The 24,151-nt window shown below is 42.8% G+C and overlaps 1 protein-coding gene across 4 annotated transcripts in view; it reads right to left on the reverse strand.

Annotated features, from left to right (window-relative positions):
- PLEKHA2 (pleckstrin homology domain containing A2) overlaps positions 1-22,950 on the reverse strand; it is a 74,952-nt gene extending 52,002 nt beyond the window's left edge. Inside the window, exons 1-2 of one of the 4 annotated variants that reach the window (XM_077769475.1) lie at positions 22,834-22,950; positions 7,670-7,764 (exon numbers count right to left, since the gene is read on the reverse strand). The gene's annotated coding sequence lies outside the window, so the exon portion shown is untranslated. Of the gene's footprint in view, positions 1-7,669; positions 7,765-11,301; positions 11,407-22,776 lie in introns of those variants that run through there. The other 3 variants (XM_077769474.1, XM_077769476.1, XM_077769477.1) reach the window with 3 other exon arrangements.
- Positions 22,951-24,151: the final 1,201 nt, after the last annotated feature.

Genomic DNA, 24,151 nt, shown 5'->3' on the forward strand with positions numbered 1-24,151 from the left:
ATCAGGCTGATTAAAATAAGAAACAGCTGTGATCAAGACCCTAAGGAAAAAGAACATGCACCAATGAGAGACAGAAGCCCAGGCAGGTTAAGAGTGAAGAAAGGGGGGGCGCCTGGGTGGCTCAGTCGGTTAAGCATCTGATTTTGGCTCAGGTCATGATCTCACAGTTTGTGGGTTTCAGCCCCGCGTCGGGCTCTGTGCTGACAGCCAGCTCAGAGCCTGCAGCCTGTTTCAGATTCTATGTCTCCCTCTCTCTCCGACCCTCCCTGCTCATCCTGTCTCTCTCTCTCAGAAATAAATAAAACATTAAAAAAAGAAAAAAAAGAGTGTGAAGAAAGGATTGCTGCTGGAAACAAATGTCATCTACTTGAGAAGATTTCTTAGGGTTCTTACACACCCAGGATAGGAGCATGAACTTTTGTGGAAAGCAATTTGGCAATATGTAACAAAAGAGCTAAATATGTTCAGACCCTTTGACCCAGCGATTCTACTTCTAGGATCAGATCCAAGTAAATAAAGATGCAAATACAGATTAAAATTTTGAGGCACCTGGTGGCTCAGTCAGTTAAGTGTCTGGCTTTGGCTCAGGTCATGATCTCATGGTTCATGAATTCAAGCCCCTCATCAGGCTCTGTGCTGACAGCTCAGAGCCTGGAGGCTGCTTCAGATTTTGTGTCTCCCTCTCTCTCTGCCACTCCCCCACTCACTCTGCCTCTCTCTGTCTCAAAAATAAATATTCATTTAAGTTTAAAAACAAATAAACATTAAAAAAGATTACAATTTTAAAAATGGCAGTTGCAATAGAATTTTAATAACAACAAGTTGAAAATGCCCTGAATGTCCCAATGATTAGGGGATAATTAAATAAATTATGGGGAATTTGCATAAGGAAATGTTACACAATCATTAAAAAAAAGCTATGTTTCCAAAGAATTTTAAATGAATTAGAAACTCATTATACCATACATTTTTAAAATATGTAATATGTCTTAGAAAATGATCTCAGGGCACCTGGGTGGCTCAGCCAGTTAAGCATCTGCCTCCTAATTGTGGCTCAGGTCATGATCTTACAGTTTTGTGAGTTCAAGCCCTGCACTATCAGGACAGAGCTGCTTGGGATTCTCCCTCTCTCTCTGCACCTCCCCCACTCACCCTCTCTCTGTCTCTCTCAAAATAAATACATAAACTTGAAAAAGAAAAGAATATGATCTCAATCCCCTAAATATTATTTTTGTATTTCCATATTCAGATAGAAAAACACTGACATATAGACATCAAAATAGTGGCAGTTCTTATCTATGAGTTATGGGTGAATTTTATTTACTTCTGTATATTTTCCAAATCTTCCAAATATTCTATAGGGAATGTAGGCTCCTCTACTCAGCAGGTAGGAAAGCTATTTAACTGCACACACACCCTGACCCCAGTGTATAAATTCTGAAGCTGAGAATAAATCTATCAAGTCTCCAGATTCCACAAATAAGCAAAACCTTGCCTCAATTATAGCTCTCTTGGGACCTTTTGGGGCTTCAAAGTCTTTTCTTTTTAAGTAAGTTCTACACCCAACATGGGGCTTAAACTCATGACCCTGAGATCAAGAGTCACACCGACCAAACCATCTAGGTGCCCCAAAGTATTAAATCTAAGCACTATCCATCACAACTGCCCAAGAGCCAGGTACCTACCCAGAGGGCTTTGGCAGTCCCCAAACTAGTGGGGTTTGGGTTTCTTACCTACTCTTGCAACATCTTCTTAGAGAGGCTCATTCTTTCATCTGCAGGTTTGGCTCCTTACTCTCTGGTCTTCATAAGAAAAGCCCCTGTCCTTAAGGCCAACTCAATACTTAAACTCACATCAATAACTATATTCCTCTACTGCTATAGCATCTAAGTCACACCATGCCCAGCGCTCTGGGAAAACAAAGAAGGAACCCTGACAAAGACCCCCAGTGGAATCTCTTTCTTGAGACTTAGGACAGGGCTGACACTAAAAAAAAAGGTTGAACAGATGAATGAAGAGATGGATGCATAGATTTATTTTTTAAAAGAAAAGCTACAGGGGTGCCTGGGTGGCTCAGTCAGTTAAGCATCCGACTTGATTTCAACTCAGGTGATGACCTCACGGTTGCTGAGACTGAGCCCCACGTCAGGCTCTGCACTATCAGCACAGAGCCTGCCTGGGATTCTCTCTCTCTCGGCCCCTTCCCCATTCTCTCTCAAATAAATAAATAAACTTAAAAAAAAAAAAAAAAACTTTTAAAAAAGCTATAGAGCTATTACATCATTAAAGCAATAATTTGCTCTACTGGAGTTCTTATTTTTAAGATCGCTAGTGCAGTTTGGAGATACAGAAAAAAATAGAGTGAAATAAGGGAGATCCATCTGCTTGACCATCCTGATGCTTATGAAGTAATAAAAGGGACAGAAAGTGATAACAGAGATAAAAACCTCAAATGGTATTGGTCTCATTATGAAACAAACTCTGACAGTTCAAACATGAAAAAACATTAAATATGAAAACAAAATTCGTTTTTAAATTCGGAGATTTTTCGTTCACGTTACTTTGCGTTGGCAGGACAGCGAAATTTCAGGGATTTTCTTCCCGAAACGTCAGGACGGTGTTTCTCGACATGTGGAGGAGCATATGCAGGAGAACATCTCTTGTCCGGTTACCCTGTGCGGGCGGAAGCTGGAGACGGCAGCGTCCGAGGTGAGTGAGAGGGATACCAACAGGAAATTGCTAAACTTGGACAGGAGAAAGTTTATCAGGAAATGACATCAGAGGCCTCAGAGGACTGTAATACGGCAGACAGGAACCAGGATGTGGCGGTTAAGAGCAGTCATTCCGCTATCGCTAGAGTGGGCATGGGCCGTCAGAACAGAGCTCACCTATGTTCAAATCTGCAGCACACACGAGCGTGTCCTGCACAGCTGCACCAAGGGCTGGGTAAAAACCACGATAACAGCAAGGCACAAGCAGGCCTATTTCAAAACCCCTCTTTGGGAAAGGACCAAAGATTATAACTTAGGAAGTGTGGGAGCATCTATGTGCTCTTGTTATACTATTGCTGCATTTTAACATGTCCTCGGAACAAATTCCAAATAGTCTGAAGGCAGGAGAGTAATGTGAGAGAGAAGGGAATGTACCGAGAGCATGTTCCCAGCAGAAGTGCTGAGTGAGAAATGCAAACATCCACAGCAACAGCGGGGGTTAAGAAAATGTGCCCATGTGACACAGTCAGCCCAAACCCTCCTGGACCCTTTAACTTTGACGGGAGAGCCAAAGACACTCAAGAAGGAATTTTTAAGGGAGAAATTTTCAGAGAAAAGGCCAGAGAAACTGAACATTGATACATGGTGATCAAGATGCCAAAAGCAACAAAAGTATTTTAAACAGCCATGATGCCTTTTAACAGCAGCTTCATCTATGGTCAGAGAAAATGTGGCTGTTGTAGCCCGTAGGAAGTCAAGGCCTTCCTGTGGCCCAAGGCTACACCAGAGATCACAGGCACAGGTAGGTGAGCAGCCACACCTGGTTGATACATTAGCCAATAAAAAACGGAGATCTCCAAATTTCAGAACTGTGGCAGTTCCCTCCACCACCCCCCCTTAAAAAACAAAATTAATTCAGTTTTCACTGCGGGGTTTCCTAACAGGAATCCGGAGCTAAAATCTTCATTTAAAACTTGACCCACTAGGGGCACCTGGGTGGCTCAATGGATTGAGCGTCCAACTTCAGCTCAGGTCATGATCTCACGGGTCGTGGGTTCAAGCCCCATGTGGGGCTTTGTGCTAACAGCTCAGAGCCTGTAGCCTGCTTCAGATCCTGCCTCTCCCTCTCTCTCTCTCTCTCTCTCTCCTCCTCCCCAGCTCATGCTCTGTCTCTGTCTCTCAAAAATAAATAAATGTCAAAAAATTTTTAATAAAAAACTTGACCCGCTAAAACACGGGCAGTAGAAAAATGAAAAGCTATCATTACTTCTATCTAGTAGCCTTTTTGCAAAGTGCCAGGGGAAACCATATGGCCTCAGCCTGTCCATCTAAAGAGAAGGTGGGGAGAAGGAGGGGCTGGGTGTAGCAAAGAGGATGTGCAGGTGACAGCCACCAGTACAAGTGCATTTGACTAAACTCTTGCATGAAGGTGACCATTAAAAAGGGCGTGCTGATTTCAGGTACTCATCGATGTGGGAGAGTGAAGTGAAATAGCATATATTTTAGAGTCAGACAGACTCTGCTGAACTCCTCTGCAAAATGGAGAATCACATTACCTACTTCAAAGGTGGCCGTGAAGATTAAATAAAATAACGTGAAAAGTGCTTAACAGGAATTCTGGTAAAGAGTAAGCACTGCGTAAATGTTATTGCGCGCACGTGTGTATGTGTGTGTGTGTGTATGTGTGTGTGTGAAGTGCCTAACAAGTAGTATATGGTTACCATTACTACCGCAAAGCTGCTCATTACAGGGCAGGCAGCTGCATGGGCTGTCTCTATCCCTCCAATATCAACAAGCAAATGTCAAGAGAAAGGCTGTAACACTGGGAACCCCCACAGAGAAAGGCATAAACCTCCCTTACTCTTCCCTTTACTCCGAAAACCACTGTATTTTACGTCTCTCAAATTCTCCAGGAGAATTTGAAAAACAATCCAAGAGACCCACAGACTCCATCTTGGCCAGGCTACCCTGGGAGTTAACAGAACCCAAGCACGAAGATCAGGTTCCAGGGAAGGGACTCGGGCCTGTCTCCCGCTCCGCCCACAGAAGCACCACAATGGGGGAGAGAGAGCCCCTTTGCAAGTGGATGGCCAATTTTAAGTCCTAGCTGAGGGGACAGCAAATCCTGGCCTTCGCCCTTTAACTAGTGTTTCTCAAGAGCGTGAGGACAAGAGGACCTAGCTTCCCACCCTCTGTATCTCAGCTGCCAGCCTCTGTGGGCAGAAAGGCACACCACAGGCCCAACGCTGAAAGCCTTTTGCCCACACTGGGCAGTGTTAGAGGAGCTCCTGCCTCAGCAGGCTTTGACCTCCACAGTGAAAGAGCTCGATTCAGCTTTTAATCCTCTGCAAGTCACTTCAGTCAACAGAGAAGGGGCTTTCACAAAGGAGATAAATTATAAAGCCTAAAAGGTTCGATGGGCTTCACGGCAGGGGCCAGGGGAGGGGAAAGCGGAGCAACCCAAGATTCGGAATAAAGGCCAACGGAAGTCTTCCAGTTATAGTCCTGCTGCACCAACCACAGGCCTCCTGAGAACAGGAAGGAAGGGACTCCATCCCTCCCACCTCTCAGCTGCCCTATCTCCCCACCCTGTCCAATTCCCGGGCTCAGTGATGGGCTTCTACTGGGCAGGGCTAGAATTCTTCTCTCCCCATAGGCTGTCACACTATAATATTTGCTCTGCTTCCTTCCTTTCCAACGCCTAACAGATTAGATTGCAGGCGTCCTATCCAGCTCACTAAGACAGATGGAAAACTGAAAGCCAGGCGACCCGGACTGCTCACGGTAGGAAGACAGAAGAGGTGAGGAAGTCCAGTGTGCCAGCACCCAGGCCCTCTTTTCCAAGCGCTGGGACTATACGGGCCAGAGTAAGCCATAGTAACTTCAGTGAATCAGGAGTATCTACTGTGAGTATCTCTGTGGCGCACAGCAAGATCTAACTTGAGACACTCCAGCCTTTTGACTGGGGCATCCCCCACCTGTCCACCGGCCTCCTGAAGACAGGAAATCAGTGAAGTGCCAGCTGGACGCACACAATGAAGACCATGCTCCTGCTGTTCGGAGCTACTTCACAGCGTTCCAGCACTTTCAGCAAACACCCAGCAAGCAAGCAGGAGGGCTGGCTGTTCGGGAGGATATGACTGATAAGACTAATACTTCTCCCGTCCCACTTTTGCAGAATCTCTCTATAGGTAGGCACCAACCAAAACCTGCATGCCTCCAGGATTTTTTTTTTTTATGTTGCTAAAATACCAAGCGCAATATGGTTCAGCTCACGAGGATGACATGATGGGACACGCAGGCCCTACTTCCTTATACAAAAGAGAGAAGAAAGCACCGACGAGGGAAAAGACAGGCTTGCAAACTCTACCAAGGAGCAGCTGGTTTACAAATCAATACCTAGGTGATTACCCCCATCTGTGAGGTAAGCAAGGCTCCCATCGTTAACTGGCTGGAACACCACCTGGGGCGCGACAGGCACCCTGTAGAAAGTGAGGCTCACAAACAGGAGACAAGTTCGAAAGGCAACATCCAAAGGAAACCCTCACGCACCAGCTTGGTGAACCAAATCTCTACAGGATTGAGGTACTACCACACTGTTCTTTTCCCTTCCAACTGGACAGGGGCAAGCAATTCANGAGGAAACCCTCACGCACCAGCTTGGTGATTGAGGTACTACCACACTGTTCTTTTCCCTTCCAACTGGACAGGGGCAAGCAATTCATGTACCTGCAGCCATTCATTCATTCATTCATTCATTCAACAAACACTTTGCTTAGCACCTAGGAGATGTTATACATAGTGTCTAGATTACAAACTAGACTTTGCTGTGGCAAAAGTCATTGTGCGTTCAACAGGCACACATGGAGAAGACTAGTATCTGGAATGAGGAGGCTTTTTGAAAAGCCTCGTTTCTTAAAGCACGACGGATCTCTATTTTAGGAACTCATGTACAGCGGGGGCCTCCGTCAGACTGTAAGCTCCCTGAAGACAGAGGCTGGGTTTAGTTCCTCACTGCCTTTCATATCCTTACTACCCATTAAATGTCAATGGAATGAAACCGTGCAACAGAACACAAACACTTCTATTCTTTCAAGACTTTTGGCTTTACGGTTTCTGAAGGCTTTGACACCGAACAAGGAAAAACGATGAAGCTCCAAAAAGGAGGTTTAAAGGGGGCTGACTTCGATATATTAAGAACATGAGTACAATTTTGGAGCTTCAGCTCCAGCGCAAACCACCTCTCAGCGGGCCGAGGTGCCTTCAAGAGCCGCAGCTGGCGACCCCATAAAATGCTTTCTCTCCCCTCCCTCTTTTCTGCTGTTCACTCTCCTCTGAAAAACCCCATTTGGAGTCCGAAAGAAAGAAAGAGGAGGAACAGGAGACGGAGTTAGAAGGGGAAGATTCGGCTTGAACCCAAACTCACTAAGAAGGAAGGAAACTCTCTGGCAAAAGGCTGGGGGTGTGGGGGAGGACCGGCCTGGGGGAGGAGATGCCTAAGGCCCAAGTGGAGGTGGCCCTGGCGCGCCTCTTCTATGTCTGGAGATGCCTGTACAATTTTCCTTCCTGCACCGCTTTTTCCCCCCTCCTCCTTTTTCTGTTATTGGGGAGGGGGGAGGGGTATGTATGTATTTTTTTTGTTGTTAATTTGATGAAGTAACAGTCTTCAGAACTAGAGCAGAAAAGGGAAGCGTGTAAGGTGAGGAAGAAGTTAGTGGGAGCCAGAGACAGCTCTCTGGAGGGTGCTTTCCCAATCTGGCACCGAACTTGTATCTTAGGACAGTTTTCCTTCAAGTCTCCCCCACAGCCTGGAGTTCCAGAAGCCCGAGGGCCCGAGCTGGACCCGGTGGAAAGGAAGGGATCTCCTTAGGGGAGCACCCTAGGCCTGTCACGTAATAAGGTAAGAGGGGAAGAGAAAAATGAGGCTCCTTGGCCCAGTCCGAGCCCACGGGACTTGCCTGGGACGTTCTCCGCTCTCCTCCCCTACCCGCAGCCCGGGTAGTCGTTGCGAGGCCGGTGCTCCAGCGCCAGAACCCGCAGAGAAGTTTCGCCGCTGCAAACGTGAGAAAATGCAGCTCAGCAAAACACCCTCCCCCCCTTCCCGCTGCCCCACCCCCGNGAGCTGAGGGCATCCTTGAAGCAGGGAGGCGAGGCGGAACGCGGGCTCTCTCTGGAACCCCATTTCTTCTTCCTAGAGCCCCACCCCTCGACTTCAGCCGGGTCTCCCTCGGATGGGGAGCCCTTAGCCTTTCTGGGGCCTCAGGGTGAAAGTTTAGGGTTGGGACCAGGAGAAGCAGCGATTCTCCTGGGTTGTCATGAATGTGCCAGAAGAGCCCACTGGCACCGGACGTTGTAACGAGGGGTATGGGGACTTTCTTTGAGTGTGACGACGCAAAGACGCCTTTCCTGCCCTCAGAGCGGGAGGGTGCTCTGGAAAAAAAAAAAAAGGGAAACAGACAAGCATGCATTAAGTAAATAATGCCAAAGGGAACCTAAGAAAATTACTGTGTGCCGGTGCAGCCCCTGCATTATCTCATTTAATCCACACGGCAACCCTACGGATAGCAATCCCGTTCACGATGAGGAAACCGAGACTCAGTTAAGTAATCTGCCCTGGGTCCCACAGTTAATCAATGGCAGGTCTGTCAGGTTCTGACGCCGGCCTCCCACGTGGGGAGGTCATTTACATATACAGCAAGCGAGGCGCAAAACGCCGGAAAGACGGACACCTAGTGGATTCACCCTTGGGATGGAGGACGGAGAGATGCTGTCTCTGGCGTGTTGAGGCTTTGAGGGAGAAGCGGACAACGGAAGAGCCTCAAGAGGCTTGGGCGCAGGGGACTGGCTGTGCGGGAGGAACGGAAAGGCTGGTCCACACCCCCCTGTTCCGGGGGAAAGTCATGCTAAAAGGTCTCCAGGAGCTGAGGCAACAAAGCCTGGGAGCAGGGGACCTGGAGCCGGAGGCAGGTAGCAGCACACACCCCGAAAGCACCAGTGATGAAACCACACAAGTTTCCTCTTCCATTTTGATTGCCAAAGCAAAAATGAGCCACCCGCTCTCAGGTGTGGAAAAAAAAAAAAGCTTGATGCTTTAGAGCATTTTGCTTCGAATGAGGAAGGAAAGGGGGACACAAGAGGAAAAAAAACATTTCCTTTGAAATAAATACTTCAACGTCAAATTTTTTCTGCTCCTGAAAGTTTTTGCTAGTCATAAGTTTCAGGCAGCATAACGTCTTAAGGAGCATGTTCTCTGGAACCAGATGGACTGGGTCTGAATCCCAGCTCTGCCTGCCATTTATTAGCTTTGATCCCTGGGCAAATGACATTTCTGTACCCCAGTTCCTATCTGGGTCGTTATGAAAAGTAAACAGTTAACTTTTACACTGTTTAGATCACTGAGGTACGTGAAGTAGGTGCTATGTAAATGTTTTTTTATTATTTAAAAATTAGATTATGGTTTTCATTGTGAAAAGGAATAAAATCCCACCCAGCTCCAAGCAAATCTGACTGGAACTGACAGTTTCCAGTATGAGCAATGAGGTAAAAGTCTCAGATTCCATGGTATGGTTCATATTAAAACCTATAAAACTCTACTCCCCATGGAGCCTGCCTGAGTCACTCCATCACAGAGCCACAAATATTTTCTGCGCACTACTGTGTTGGATGCCTGGGAAGCAAAGGGAGCCAAAGGCCTTGGGTCTCATTAGGAGGAGACAAGTGTCACTGGAAAGCTGAGGTAGCCTTGTACCCCTCCTGGAAGTGCCATGAAAATGGCACAGAGAATAAGGACAGTGTCTTTAGAGGAACAAGACATCTAGGGGGAAAGGTAAGAAGGGGACTTGTATCAAAAAGGAGATGGACTTGGGGCGCCTGGGTGGCTTAGTCGGTTAAACGTCCCACTTTCGCTTAGGTCATGATCTCGCGGTTTGTGGGTTCGAGCCCCGCGTCGTGCTCTGTGCTGACTGCCAGCTCAGAGCCTGGAGCCTGTTTCAGAGTCTGTGACTCCCTCTCTCTCTGACCCTCCCCTGCTCACGCTGTCTCTCTCTCTCTCCTAGAAATAAATAAAACATAAAAAAAAAAAAAAAAAGGAGATGGACTTTGAAATGAGCCTGGAAAGATGAGTACAATTTTCCTGGATGGGAGCAAGAATACACTGACCTAGAACGAGGGTCATCGGTGCACTTTGGGTGATGCTCATGTTTCACTGGGAGCCCCATTTACCACATTTGCCCCTGGCCGGGACCTAACCCCAGTTAGGCTACAATTTCTGCCCTGATTCCACTCCCTTATTCCTAGGTGTCTGGGTGCTTCCTCAGCGGACTCCCTCCACCTCCTCCGTAGTGGGCACCACAAAGCAGGTGTCAGTTGAATCTGTGCCCTCCTGTAGCCCCTTTGCCATCTCTTGACCTGGACATTTAAAAAATACTTCCATTACCTGATTTTATTCTTTTTTATTTTTTTCAGTGCAATAAATAGTCCTGATGTCTAAAATATAACTGCCTGTGGGGAAAGGAATGTCAAGAAAGGACCTTTCACATCAGCTGTTTCAGTCCCCTCATGGTGTTTGCAAGATGAGAGTCAACAGTTTGCTCAAGGTTTTTCAGCTAATTAGTAGCACAGTTGGTTCTAGAACCCAGGGTTGACCCCCACCAGAATCTTCTATTATTAGTATAGGAACCTTTCCATGAAGATGGAGACTTCTGGCCCAGAACCCAAGAATCTGTAAACAGTACCCTTATACTCTAGCCATTTATTTATGTATTTTCTATTTATTTTCAATCTTAATGTCTGGGTAACTAGACGGCCTAATAACCTTCAGTGGTGCACCAATACACCCCCTGGGCAAATGCACTATTCTCTGTCCTTAAAGATACACATCATATAAGGTACCAGACTGCAGCCAGGGCCCATTAGTTCCTTTGGGGAATGTGTGAGACTCAAAGAGCCAAGGACATTGGTTGATCCTGGTTCAGGCCAGTTAATTTTGCACGGACATAAATTTCTTCAAGGCCATAACACCTCTAATGCTAGTTGGTCATTTCATAAATAGTTACTATTTGTTTCCATAGAGAAGTATCACCCATTTCCGGAAAGATTACTCAAACTAACTGTTGTTCTATTCAGTCCTATTCATTCAACAAACAATTATCTGAACCTATTACCATTTTTACTCCCACCGTGTATATTGCATTTACTTATTATCCAGGTACTTGCTAAATGCTAATTGTTTCACCTGGATTATCTCACTTGAGTCTTAACTGGGAGCAAGGTTCTACTATGTTCTCATAGATAAGAAGACTAAGGCATAGAGACCCAGCCTAGATACAAACCTGTGCAGCCTGAACCCAGAGCCGGCCCTCTTAATCACAGAGTTTGTGAAGGACAGAAAGACATAACACAAAACTCTTTCCTATCCACATTGTCGATGACTGGCATCATTTAGAACCTCCGTTCCATTTCACCTAGTAATTTCGTATCCAAGGATATGCGGTACAGAAAGTCATCTGGAGATATATACAGTATATATGGAGTATATGTGTATGTGTACATATGTCATGTATCCATATGAAATATATACATAAATACTCACTGCAATATTGTTCATAATGTTGAAAATTGGAAATCACCCTCATGCACATCAACACGGATTGAACAGGTAAATACTGGTACATCCATACGATCCAATGCTATGTAGCTGTTAAAAAAGAATGAGATGTGGGGTACCTGGATGGCTCAGTCGGTTAAGTGTCTGACTTTGGCTCAGGTCATGATCTCACGGTTTGCGAGTTCGAGCCCTGCATTGGGCTTTGTGCTGACAGCTCAGAGCCTGGAGCCTCCTTCAGGCTCTGTGTCTCTCCCCCTCTCTGCCCCTCCCATGCTCATGCTCTGTCTCTCCCTGTCTCTCAATAATAAAAATGTTTTAAAAAAATTTTTTTAAATAATGAGACGTAACTCTTTATTAAAAAAATGAAAAATACTAAATATTTCAAGTGGAAAAAAGGTACAGAGCTGTCTGTATGATATAGTCCTATTTCTGTAAATAAAAATTACACATGTTTATTATATGAAAAATGTGTAGAAGACTACATTCCAAACTGTTAACCACAGTTCTCTTAGGGTGGGAGAGGAGGGATTATAATAGTTTATTTCACTTTCTAAAAGATATATTTCTGTAATGGTTAATTTTTTGCAATAAGCATGCATACATTTATTTGGTTGTCCAAAAAACAACCAAATAGTGATTTAAGTTTTTAATAAAAAAAATTTTTAAGCTCTATGAGAAAGCATATTGTAGCCCTCAAGGAACCCATCCTTGAGGTTGGGAGGAAATATAGAGAAATCTTTATTTCTAAGGAGGGGATGAATATACAGGGAGACAGTATAACATGTACAGAAATAACTATTATAAAAGCCAGAAACTCATAGGCAGAGATTGATGAGGAGAGAGAAAATTCTGTGGGAAAAATCACTGCCAGCTGGGGTTGAGAGATGCAGGAGGAAATGTGTAGAGGAGATGGCACTACGGAAGGACCTTGAAAGAAAAGCAAGATGTAGAAGGCGGAGAGGGGGTGAGAACAGGTGGACCCTAGATAAAGAATGCATCAAGGGCAAGGCCCAGAGGCCAGAATGCATGGGATCCATTTGGGGAAATATGGGCCGTCTAGTTCAGCTGGAACACAGTAGGGAGATGAAGGATTTTCATGGGGAACAAAGTGGGAAATAAAGGTGTCTGGAGGGTCTTCATTGCTAAACTAATGAGTTGTATTTATTATTTTAGGCTTCAAGAGCCCCTGAAGTTTTTTGAGCCAGGACGTGACAGAATTAGCAGTGAATAAGCAGCAATTTCATAGTGACTGCGTAGTAACTGGACTCTAGCGCCAGGATTTGCCTCCTGTCACTAATTAGCTGCAAAGGCATGGGCAGGTTATTTTACTTCTCTCTGTTTCCATAAAATGGGGAAGGTGGTCATAATAGATAACCTATCTCCTACCATTGTTGTTGAGATTGAGTGAGTTAATGTTTCTAAGGAACATGGCAAGCCCTGAGTTTGTATGTTAAACTTAAAAAATCAGTATGGTACCTTTGGATTAAGATCTTTGCATTTCATTTTGAAGCTTTTATTACAAAGAGCTAACATTACATGGTGAATTATTAACTATTCCTTCTTTTCCCTTTCACAGGGTTGGAGATTATTAATGTCATTTTACAGATGGAAAAATTTAGGTTTTAAGGAGAGAGATGAAATGGCCCGGCCCAGCACCCAGGGTTATTTCTAAGCTCAAACTCTCAGAACCTGGAGAATAGGAAAAATGGGGAGTGGAAGAAACGTTGGCAATTTCTCTTTATAGGTTAAGGGAAACAGCAGTGAAGGGCAGTAATAGAGTAAATTCAAAAAAGATAAAACTTTGGTGGGACACTTGAAAGTTTGTATATAAAATTAAACTTGTAATATATATATGTATATACTTGTAATATATATATAAATATAAACATATATATGTATATACTTGTAATATATATATATATATAAACTTGTAATATATGTATATACATCCTGGATTATGGGCCCCCCACCAAAAAAAAACATATGTTGAAGACCTGACAATGTGACTTCATTTGGAGACAGGGCTTCTAGGAGGTAATTAAGGTTAAATGAGGTCATTAGGACAAGGTCACCTTATAAGAAAAGGAAGAGGTCTCTCCCTCTCTCTGTGTGCACCAAGGAAAGACCATGTGAACACACAGCATGATAAGGACCATCTTCAAGCCAGGAGGAGAGCTCTCCCCAGAACCCAACCATGCTGGCCAGCTGACTCAGACTTCAGCCTCCAGAGCTGGGAGAAAATACATTTCTGTTGAGTAAGCTGCCCAGTCTGTAGTATTTTGGATTCACATATGTACACATACATATAAACATGCAATGCATACATACACAGGCCAAAAGGGTTATTTCCTAGTAATAAAGTTTGGAAAATATTGCTATATAGATAAATCTGACACTAATAAACCTCAAAACTGAGTGCACATCCTCTCCCCAGAAATAACAGGCTGCTGGCCAAATGCACCATTCCTATTGATTCATGCTGATGGCATTGTTTTCCCGTCAGTTTGAATAAGGGCAGTGCTCTGCTAGAATTTCTGCATCCCCAGCAATGCCCTGTGATTATATGGGAAGAAATGGGCCCATAGAATCAGAGAGAGAGAATGAATAGATGTGTTAGCTTTGTATCTTAACACTACAGTTAAGTTTTTTTTTATAACTTTATATTTGCGTAGACTAGTTACATAATTCATTTTCTTGACAATGAACCTACAGAGGGGCTGCTATTAGCAAAGTCTTATGGGTGAATACAGTCAAAATCGTTAAGTGGAATAAACTCTGTCCAGTTTAATCCAGGAGATCCCTATGGTAGTCAGTAAAGCGGGTGGACTTTTATATCAGTGCTTCTTAACACAAGCTCACAAGCTAATTATTACAACACAACAAAAAAAGCACAAAGTATATTTGAACATGGATTTATGTCCTTCCATTATTTTGATAGGAATACATACACACAGTACAAAGTTCAGAAGGTGCAAAACAGTAAGAATGAACAAATATTTCTTCCGCTCATGTCCCCCAAACACTGTTCTCCTCTCCAGAGATAACTAATGTGTGTGTGTGTGTTTAACAAATAAATAAATAAATAAATAAATAAATAAAACATTCAGTTTTGTGAGGGTATACTAAAAGTGTTAAAAGTAATTATCTGAGTTAGGTTTNTGTGAATTTCCAAGTATTCTTTAATAAACCCATAGTATTTTGTTGTCAGAATAAAATTATTAGTTTTAAAGGTAAATAAATACATTTTAATTTAAACGTACCTTAGAGGGGTGCCTTGGTGGCTCAGCTGGTTAAGTGTCCATCTTTTGATTTTGCTCAGGTCATGATCTCAAGGTTCTTGAGTTCAAGCCCCACATCAGGCTCTGCACTAACAGCACAGAGCCTGCTTGCTTGCTCTCTCTCAAAATAAATATTTTCAAAAAACGAATAAATAAAGGTATCTCAGAGATTTCATAGCTGCTTTGTGATTTGAAAACCACATAACTGAGGTGCCTGGGTAGCTTAGTTGGTTGAGCATCTGACTTTTGATTTCAGATCAGATCATAATCTCACTGTTGGTGAGATTGAGATCGAGCCCAAGTCCAGCTCCACACTGATAGCACGGAGCCCGCTTGGGAGTCTCTCTCTCCCTCTTTCTCTGCCTCACCCCTCCTTGCACTCTCTCATTTTCTCTCAAAATAAATGAATAAACTTAAAAAAATAGTAAATTAAAAATAAAAAATACATAGAACTAACTTTATCCTCAAATTAAAAATACTTGTCAGTCTGTGGATACATTTTTCAAAAAAATTTAGCCAATTTTGTTCCATTCACATTAAAATTCCTGCCACTGGAAAAGATATACAGAACCTGATTTACCAATCTGAACCCTGAGACCTAGTGAAACTCATTATGATTCACTGGAAACAGGTAATTTGCTCAGGGATATTCTTTGAAATTTCATCATAGTTTCTATGATGACTCCACATGTCTATCAAACTATATTAAAACTAAGTATAACACTAGGCTGGAGAATTAAGCCCAGTCCAGCCTAACTTCTTTATTTAGTAATTAAACAATAACAAGCTAAATTTATCCTTACACTTAATACTTAATGATGCTGTGAATCTTCTAATTGGATGCACCCTTCAGCAACTGATGTCAAAAGATGTCATAGTCTTGCTGAAAAGACATATAGGGAATGTGGCACTGATCTGGAGGTCACCCTTCTGGCAACTGGAGTCTCCAGAATGGAATTCCAAACACAGAAAGCAAGAGGGAAAGGGCGTCTTTGTAGCCAAAGTCCCTGCATTAAGGAGAGCCTTTCTTAGCCTTGCTTACTAAAGGTCCAGTTATGTGGTTTCACAGTCCTCAGAAGATTAGAAACAGCAGGAGAATGGAGACGATATTAGAGATGAAGGAGGGGCAGGATGGAGGAGGAAATTATTTTATTTGATTCATTCCTATGTCTGTAAATGGATTAGCTGACAACAAAGGACGGGGAAAAAAAGTTAAGAATTCTCAGAAGCTGGGGTGCCTGGGTGGCTCAGTCAGTTAAGCGTCTGACTTCAGCTCACGTCATGATTTCACAGTTCGTGAGTTTGAGCCCATGTGGGGCTCTGTGCTGACAGCTCAGAGCCTGGAGTCTGCTTCGGATTCTGTATCTCCCTCTGTCTCGGATTCTGTGTCTCTCTCTCTCTCTGCCCCTCCCCCGCTCGTTCTCTCTCTCTCTCTCTCTCTCTCTCTCTCTCTCTCCCCGTTTCTCTCTCTCTCTCTCTCAAAAATGAATAGACATTAAAAAAAAAAAAAAAGAACTCCCAGAAGTTATATGTGCTCAAGACAATCTTTGTCATTCCTGGTGATGACCTTGGGTTAGGAAAAGGTGGTTGAACTGTGATTAGTGCCTTTATTTTAGGTGGAGAGTTTGGAGAGTTCCATGTAGTTTTGCTGGTAGGAGTGGTGGCCTGTGGGAAGCAGACCATCTCTGAGGGAGGTGGTTAAGAGAAAGCAGAATTCACTCATGCTCTTTTACTTTTTTAAAATGTTGTTTCATGTGCATTATGTATCTTTTGCTTAATAATACAAAAATTTTAAAAATATTCAATGCCCATACAAATGACTTTACAAATAAACAGTTGGTGAAAATGAAATTGCAAAAATTAAAAATATTGAAGACTTTAAACTATAAAACTCCTAGAGGAAAACATAATAGGTAAGCTCTTTGACACTACTCTTGGCAATGATCTTTTTAGATTTGACACCAAAAGAAAAAAAAGCAGACTACATCAAACTAAAAAGCTTCTGCACAGCAAAAAATACAATCAACAAAATGAAAAACCAACCTACTGAATATGAGAACATATTTGCTAATCATGCATTTTTTAAATGTTTATTTATTTTGAGAGAAAGAGAGGGAGAGCGTGGGCATGAGCAACATGAGCAGGGGAGGGGCAGAGAGAAAGGGAGAGTGAAAATCCCAAGCAGGCTCCACGTTGTCAGGGCAGAGCCCGATGCAGGGTTCAATGCCATGAACCTGACCTAAAATCAAGAATCAGAAGACTCTTAACCAATTAAGTCACCCACAGGCCACAACTAATCATGTATTTGATAAGGAGTTAATATCCAAAATATAAAAAGAACTCACACAACTCAATAATAAAACCAAAAGTCTGGTTAAAACTTAGACATTTTGGGGGCACCGGGGTGGCTCAGTCAGTTGAAGGTCTGACTTCAGCTCAGGTCATGATTTCATGGTTTGTGAGTTCAAGCCCCCCACATTGGGCTCTCTGCTAATAGCCTGCCAGGATCTGAGCCCACTTCAGATCCTCTGTCCCCCTTTCTCTGCCCCTCCCCCACTTGTGCTCTCCTAAAACTAAATAAAAATTTTTTAAATTAGACATTTTTATAAAAACAACATACCAAAAAAACAAGAGGTATATGAAAAGATGCTCAATATCATTCATCAGCAGGGAAATGCAAATCAAAACCACAATGAGATACCACCTCACATCTGTCAGAATGGCTATTATCAAAAAGACAAAAGATAACAATTGCTGGTAAGGATGTGGAGAAAAGGGAAACTTGGTGCACTCTTAGTGGAAATGTAAATTAGGGCAGCCACTATGTAAAACAGTATGGAGGTTCCTCAAAAAATTAAAAATAGAAGTACCATATGATCCAGTAATTCCATTTCTGGGTATATATTCAAAGGAAGCAAAATCACTACCTCAGAGAGTTATCTTCATGAGCTAGCCCATGTTCATTGTAACATTGTTCACAATAGCCAAGACATGGAAATAACCTGAGTGTCCAATGGTGAATAAATAGATGAAAAAAATGTGATATAGATACACTTAAATATTATAATACATAAATGTATACATACACACACACACACACACACACATATGTGTATGGTGGTTGCCAGAGGCAGAGTAGTTGGGGTGGGAGGAAATAGGTGAAGATGGTCAAAAGGTATAGAAACTTCCAGTTATAAGATAAATAAGTTCTGGGAATATAATGTATAGCATGGTGACTAGAGCTAACTAACAACACTATATTGTATATTTGAAACTCACCAAAAGAGTAGATCTTAAAAGTTCTCATCACAGAAAAATTTGTAGCTATACGAGGTGATAAATGTTAACTAAATTTATTGTGGTGACCATTTTGATATATATCAAATCATCATAGTGTATACCTTACTATCATGTTTTATGTCAGTCATATCTCAATAAAAATGGAAACAATCTCAAAAGATACAAAAAAACTGAACCACAACAAGATAACACTACACACCTACAAGAATGGCTAAAATAAAAAATAGGGGCAATGCCATATGCTGCTGAGGACAAAGAGAAACTGGATCACAATACATTACTGGTAGGAAAGTAAAATGGTACAGATCCTCTGGAAAACAGTCTGGCAGTTTCTTAAAACAGTAAACATGCAACTCTCATATGACCCAGTAATTGCACTCCCAGGCATTTGCCCTAGAGAAATGAAGACATGTTTACACAAAAACCTGTACGTGAATGATTATAGCCACTTTAATTAATAATAGCCAAAACCTGGAAGCAACCTGGATGGCCTTCAACTGGTGAAGAGTTAATTGTGGTAGATCCCTACAATGGAATACTATTCAGCAATAAAAGGGAACAAGCTGCTGACCTACACAGCAAAAGGGTGAATATTCAGAAAAGTACGCTGAGAGAAGAAAAGCCAATCCCCCAAAGATTACATACTGTGTATTGATTCCATTTATATCACATTTTAAAAATGACATGATAGAAATGGGAAACAGACAACTGATTGCAAGGTCAAGAAAGGCGTGGAGTACGAGGGGCGTGGGTGGGGCTATAAAAGGGTAACTAGGGGCCCCTTGTGCTGATGGAAAGGTTCTTTCTCTTGGCTGTATCAGTGTCAATATTCTCGTTGTATTGTATCGTGGTTTACAAGATGCCACCCCTGGGGGAAACTGGATAAAGGGTACATAGGCTCTCTCTGAACTATTCCTTACAACTGCATGTGAATCTACAATTATCTCAAAATAAAACATTTAATTAAAGAGAAAAAATCATAAGCTAAAAACAGGAGAGTTTTGTGCTTAAATAGATATTATCTATTTTTAAAAATCGCTTGTGATGCAACATATCCCCCTTGACCCTAGATTAACAAGGCACCACGACTCACAGAGCCCACACCCTGGTTAAGCACACTTTCACGTATTGTGGCTGGCAGTACTTCATTTGTGGTGAACTAACATTTAGTTTTTAGTTCTGATATGAAAAGCTGGGCTCCATTGCCCTCCTACTTCAACTGCTGCCATTCTTATCACACAGCTTCCCACATGTGCATTTCCTCTGCCATTGGGGCACATGGCTGCTCCCATTCAGTTTTCTGTCTTCCTTTTAAAAAGCAAGGTTTTATTACTTGGAGGAACTCTAGGACCTCAGCTCCTGTTGGAGAAAGTCACTCTCCTATGACAGAGTGCACAGAAGGTTTGGTTAGATCATTTCAATTAGTCACCATAAAATGCTGCTGTGGCTCCCCTATATCCAGAAGGTGAGAAGCAAGAAGTGCAGATGTCTGTGGAAGGCGACTTGTAATTATATGTTAGTGAGTACGCCGTGAGTCAAATCATGGCCACTGAAATGTAACTGCGTGTTCTTGAAATAGTTCAGCCATGAGGTCGAGGGGCTGATTTATTTCTGGTTTCTCCAATTTAAGCCCGTGTGCATGACCCTGTGACTACTGCTCCGTTCAGGGTTAGATGAGCAGCATAGTCAGGTACACAGAACTTGGGACAAGGGTACCCCTAAAACAGCAGGTAGAATGATGCCTATGATTTCTGTTCAAAGCTGTAAAGGATCTAGAAATGTAACTACTATATTTTGAGCGGAAGTGTTAGTAACAGAGTGATATAAAGCAGACGCCCTCAAACTTTTCTTCCCTTACACCCCTTAAAAAATGCTGATAACTACCTATCCCTTCACACATTTTAAGTTGATATCTATAGCTTTCCACTGGCAGAGGATGTAGTCTGTAGACTGTTTTCATCGAATGTTTTAAAATAAAACTGTTATATCACTCTTTTTAATGCACCCAATAGAATCTAAGTACGATAGTAATTTGACATCATCATTATTTTTTCAAAATGAACACAAAGTCCTTTAACAGAAATGTTAAATCATTCCCTTTCCTCCACGAACTGTATCTTCATTCCACTTCCCTTAAAGATTTGCATCCAAATGTCATATATTTTTATGACATCTTTTATTACTTGAACATCTATCCTTTGGACATCTTTTACTGATTGCCCTATCACCTTTTTTGAAACAAGTATGCATGTGTAAATTGATTTTACAACTTCAGAAAATACCCTGTGATCATAAGGTATTAAAACATTTCCTGAGACTAAGCCATTGTTACAATTATTAGTAACATGATAAATATGTACTTTATTGTTCATGAAACATAAAATAGTAAAATATTGAAAATTATTTTCCTAGTGAGAATTATTTCTCCTAATGGATGAGGATGGATTTTTATATATACGCATTTGTATATATTTACATATATATGTAATTAGTTCAATATCCATCAATTAATGTTACTTATTGCAAGAATGAACAGGTTTAGCATCAATATTATCCTACATCTCATTTTTATGAATATAAACATTGAGAAACCTTGCTCACTTTACTAAGGAGATGGGGCCACAAGGAGCTTTGTTATGACAATGTCCAGGGCTGACAAGAAGGAAGGAAAACAGGGACATATTTCTAGGCTTATGGCTTCAGAGATAACACCTGGAATGATCCACTTGCTCATGAATACAAACCCTGTAGGAAGAATCGTGGCCAGTTCACCTTTGCCAGAGAACTTGAGATTTGTTGCTCAGCAGGGCCAAATTTGGCAATGTCATTCAATTCTTTGGACTCCTTCACGTTATAGGTCAGATATCTCTTAGAGACTTTCCTTCAATAATTATCCTATGGGGGGGAGGTTGTGCCTGTGTGGGGCAAGGGCTATGTGGGAGCTCTCTGTACTTTCAGTTTAATTTTGCTGTGAACCCAAAACCTGCTTTAAAAATTGAAGACAGTTTAAAAAAAATTATTCTAGGGGCGCCTGGGTGGCTCAGTCGGTTAAGCGTCTGACTTCGTCTCAGGTCATGATCTCACAGTTCGTGGGTTGGAGTCAGGCTCCGTGCTGACGGCTAGCCTAGAGCCTGGAGCCTGGAGCCAGTTTCGGATTCTGTGTTTCCCTCTCTCTCTGACCCACCCCTGCTCATGCTGTCTCTATCTCTCTCTCAAAAAATAAATAAAACATTAAAAAGAATTTTAAAAAAATAAAAAAATTATTCTAATAATCTATCAGTGGTCAACTCCAGTAGGTTTTTCTCCAAGTTTTATGGAAAACAATACATTGGAAACCACCTAATTTGTGAAATGATTGGTATCTCAGTGATAAAGCCTTTTGCTTTCTCAACACAAACACAAATATTTCTAATTGTTCCTTGTCTGGGCCCTGGAGGTTTTTACAATCCAGGGCAAATGCCTTTCTTTCCTTTTTTAGAAGTGAGGAAGGGCTAGTGTTCCAGGGTGTGGGAGCAAAGAAGACCCAGTGTGACACCACCCGCCTCACTTCACCTCAGCCGGATCCGGAAACTGATTCCCTTAAAACCTTCTACCCTGGGGGCACCCACCATTTAAACGCCAGTGGAGTAAGGTGGTTTAAGAACCTCTTCAAATACATAGAACTGTAAAGTCGGCTTTTGGGGGTATTTATCTGCTGGCTCTCTGAAATTCAAATTTCACTGGGTGTCCCGTACCTCTTTCTCTGGCAATCCTGTCTCATCCAAACCATTCTCTTTAAGAAATGGCAAAACCCGGGGCGCCTGGGTGGCTTAGTCGGTTAAGCATCCGACTTTCGCTTAGGTCATGCTCTCGCGGTTCGTGGGTTCGAGCCCCGCGTCGGGCTCTGTGCTGACTGCCAGCTCAGAGCCTGGAGCCTGTTTCAGTCTGTGACTCCCTCTCTCTCTGACCCTCCCCTGCTCATGCTGTCTCTCTCTCTCTCTCTCCTAGAAATAAATAAAAACATTTAAAAAAAAAATGGCAAAATCCAAGGCCAGGCAAGACTGAAGTCCTCGACCAGGGAGTAGGGTCTTTTATTTCTCCCTCCACCCAGTTCTCAAATGTAATTTCTGTTTTCTCACTTCTCATCAGTGGTATCCATCTTTCTCCCCAACATTGTTTCCACGCTTCTAACCCAAAGCAAGGGAGTAGGAAGAAACCAGAGCACGACAACATTCATGAGAGAAGGGAAGCTTCTGGAGGAAAACAGGGCAGTGAAACGCATTTGAGAGGAACAGAGCGCGTGTGGGTACAGTGTGGGCAAAACATCTCTGTCCTGTCATCTCAAAAACAGAGGCTAAAAAAAGGAGAGGCGGGAGCAGCCGTTTCTTTCAGGGCAGAAACCACATGTATCAAATTTGTGCCTATTCTCCTTTACAGTCTAAAAATAATTGAAAAAATAATTAAAAAAATATTACTCAAGTCCAGCTACATTTCCTCTAATATTTGGTGCTCTCCTGTGCTGTTTCTTAGGAAAGATACTGACAAGAACTTCCCGTTTTTTCCGCCCTCCTCTGTTCCTATTTACTACCATTGCCTTCTCTCACTCCTCTCTCATCTCCCAAGCACCAAAAATAATTTGAATTTCAAGCTTTTTTTTTTTTTTTTTTTTTTTTGGCCTTCCTGTGGGTGTGGGAGGACCTCCTTTGGGAATTGTTCTGGATCTAGTCGGCTCCATCTGTATTTTGGCAAAATCTGTCTGCACCCCACCCCCACTTCCTTTTCTCAATACATGGGAGTCCGGGTGTCCCCCACCCCACAAAGAACCTCCTTTATCTAATCCTTAGGTAGCCAAGCTGAGAGGAGACCCCCAGGGGGGCCCTAGGGGTCTGCAGCCTCCACTTACCCCGACCCTGGTTTCGGAAGAACAAGAACTCTCTGCACAAAGGAGTCAGCTTCTTACCAGTCAGAGGAAGCCACCTCCTGCAGGCAAAGGCTCCAAAGGACAAGGTGACTTCCAGGAGGAAGGCAAGAGCTGTGCTTTTCGGTTTCAGGAGACCCAAGGCAAGTTCCTGTTTCAAAGATGGAGTTTTAAAAACTGATTAAGTTCAGAGGTGTGTGTGTGTGTGTGTGTGTGTCTAGACCTCCCCTCCCCTCCCCTCCTCCTCCCCCTTCCCCGCGGGCTGTCACCATGGCCATTCCTTAGCTAGTGTCTCAATGCTCTGGTACATTTTTGTTATTGACAAAAAAAGAAAAGGGGAAAAAAATGAGAAAAACAAAAAGGACTGCACATCTAAGAATTTCCTGTGGTTTGGGACAGTTTTAGTTCAAGGCTTTCACGACTTATTTTCCCCTCGTTTTTTCCACACTGAAGACATTGCGCAGAAACACTGCTGCCGACCTGTGGACCTTGTTTTCTTCCTCAGGTCCTGGAGAAGCCACTCTCCTTAGATCTGGAGTAGGAAGGGGTGATGCCCAAGGCTGAAGAGCTAACTTCAGGCAGACGTTCTGTGCTTACCAGAGTCTCTGTCTTCAGTTCTGGGGTCGGTGGGCTGCAGAGCTGAGGGAGAACGTACCCCTGGGTGCCTGGCCAGAGAAGCACCAAAGAGCGGTCTCACATCTCTGTTTTCATAATATTTGTATATTCCCCTATTTTAGCAGCTTCCTTATAGTAAAATAGGTATTAGAATGCCTAACACAACGATATGAGGAGGAATTAATAAAATGAAAGTGCTTGTATAGTACCTGGCATACAGTAGACACAAAACTAACGTTTGCTAAGCAGGAAGTGCACTTAATCACATTATGTTCTCTGTGCTCTCCTGTCTGTCTCACCACTAGACTCTGAAAGTCTTACTCATTGGTATATCCCCTCTACCTACGACAGTGCCTGTAATAAAGTAGACACCCAAAATATACTTTTAATGTGTTTAATCAAATAATTAATACCTGTTTCCACCCTCATCCTGGCTCCATTTTCCTTGCTGGTCAAGAGTATGCTCTTTGCCCTCTCCTGTGTTCCCTGGACAAGGTTCTAGAACTCAAACTATGAATAAAACTGCCAGACTTGAAATGGATAAAATGATCTTTCTCCACTTCCTAGAAATACCAGAAGGAATTTTCTCAGCAAGCACACAGAAAGGAAGAGATTAGGAAGCACAAAGTCTGTGGGATGTTGTTATTTCTAAGTCTGTTGCAGAAATGTGATGTGTTCAAACTAAAGCCAGAGTCCAGGGTGATATTTATAGTCAAAGTATTTCAAGGAGCAGAAAACATGAGAC

Source organism: Crocuta crocuta, unplaced genomic scaffold (genome assembly GCF_008692635.1).
Source record: "Crocuta crocuta isolate KB4526 unplaced genomic scaffold, BGI_CrCroc_1.0 scaffold698, whole genome shotgun sequence".
Taxonomy (NCBI): domain Eukaryota; kingdom Metazoa; phylum Chordata; class Mammalia; order Carnivora; family Hyaenidae; genus Crocuta; species Crocuta crocuta.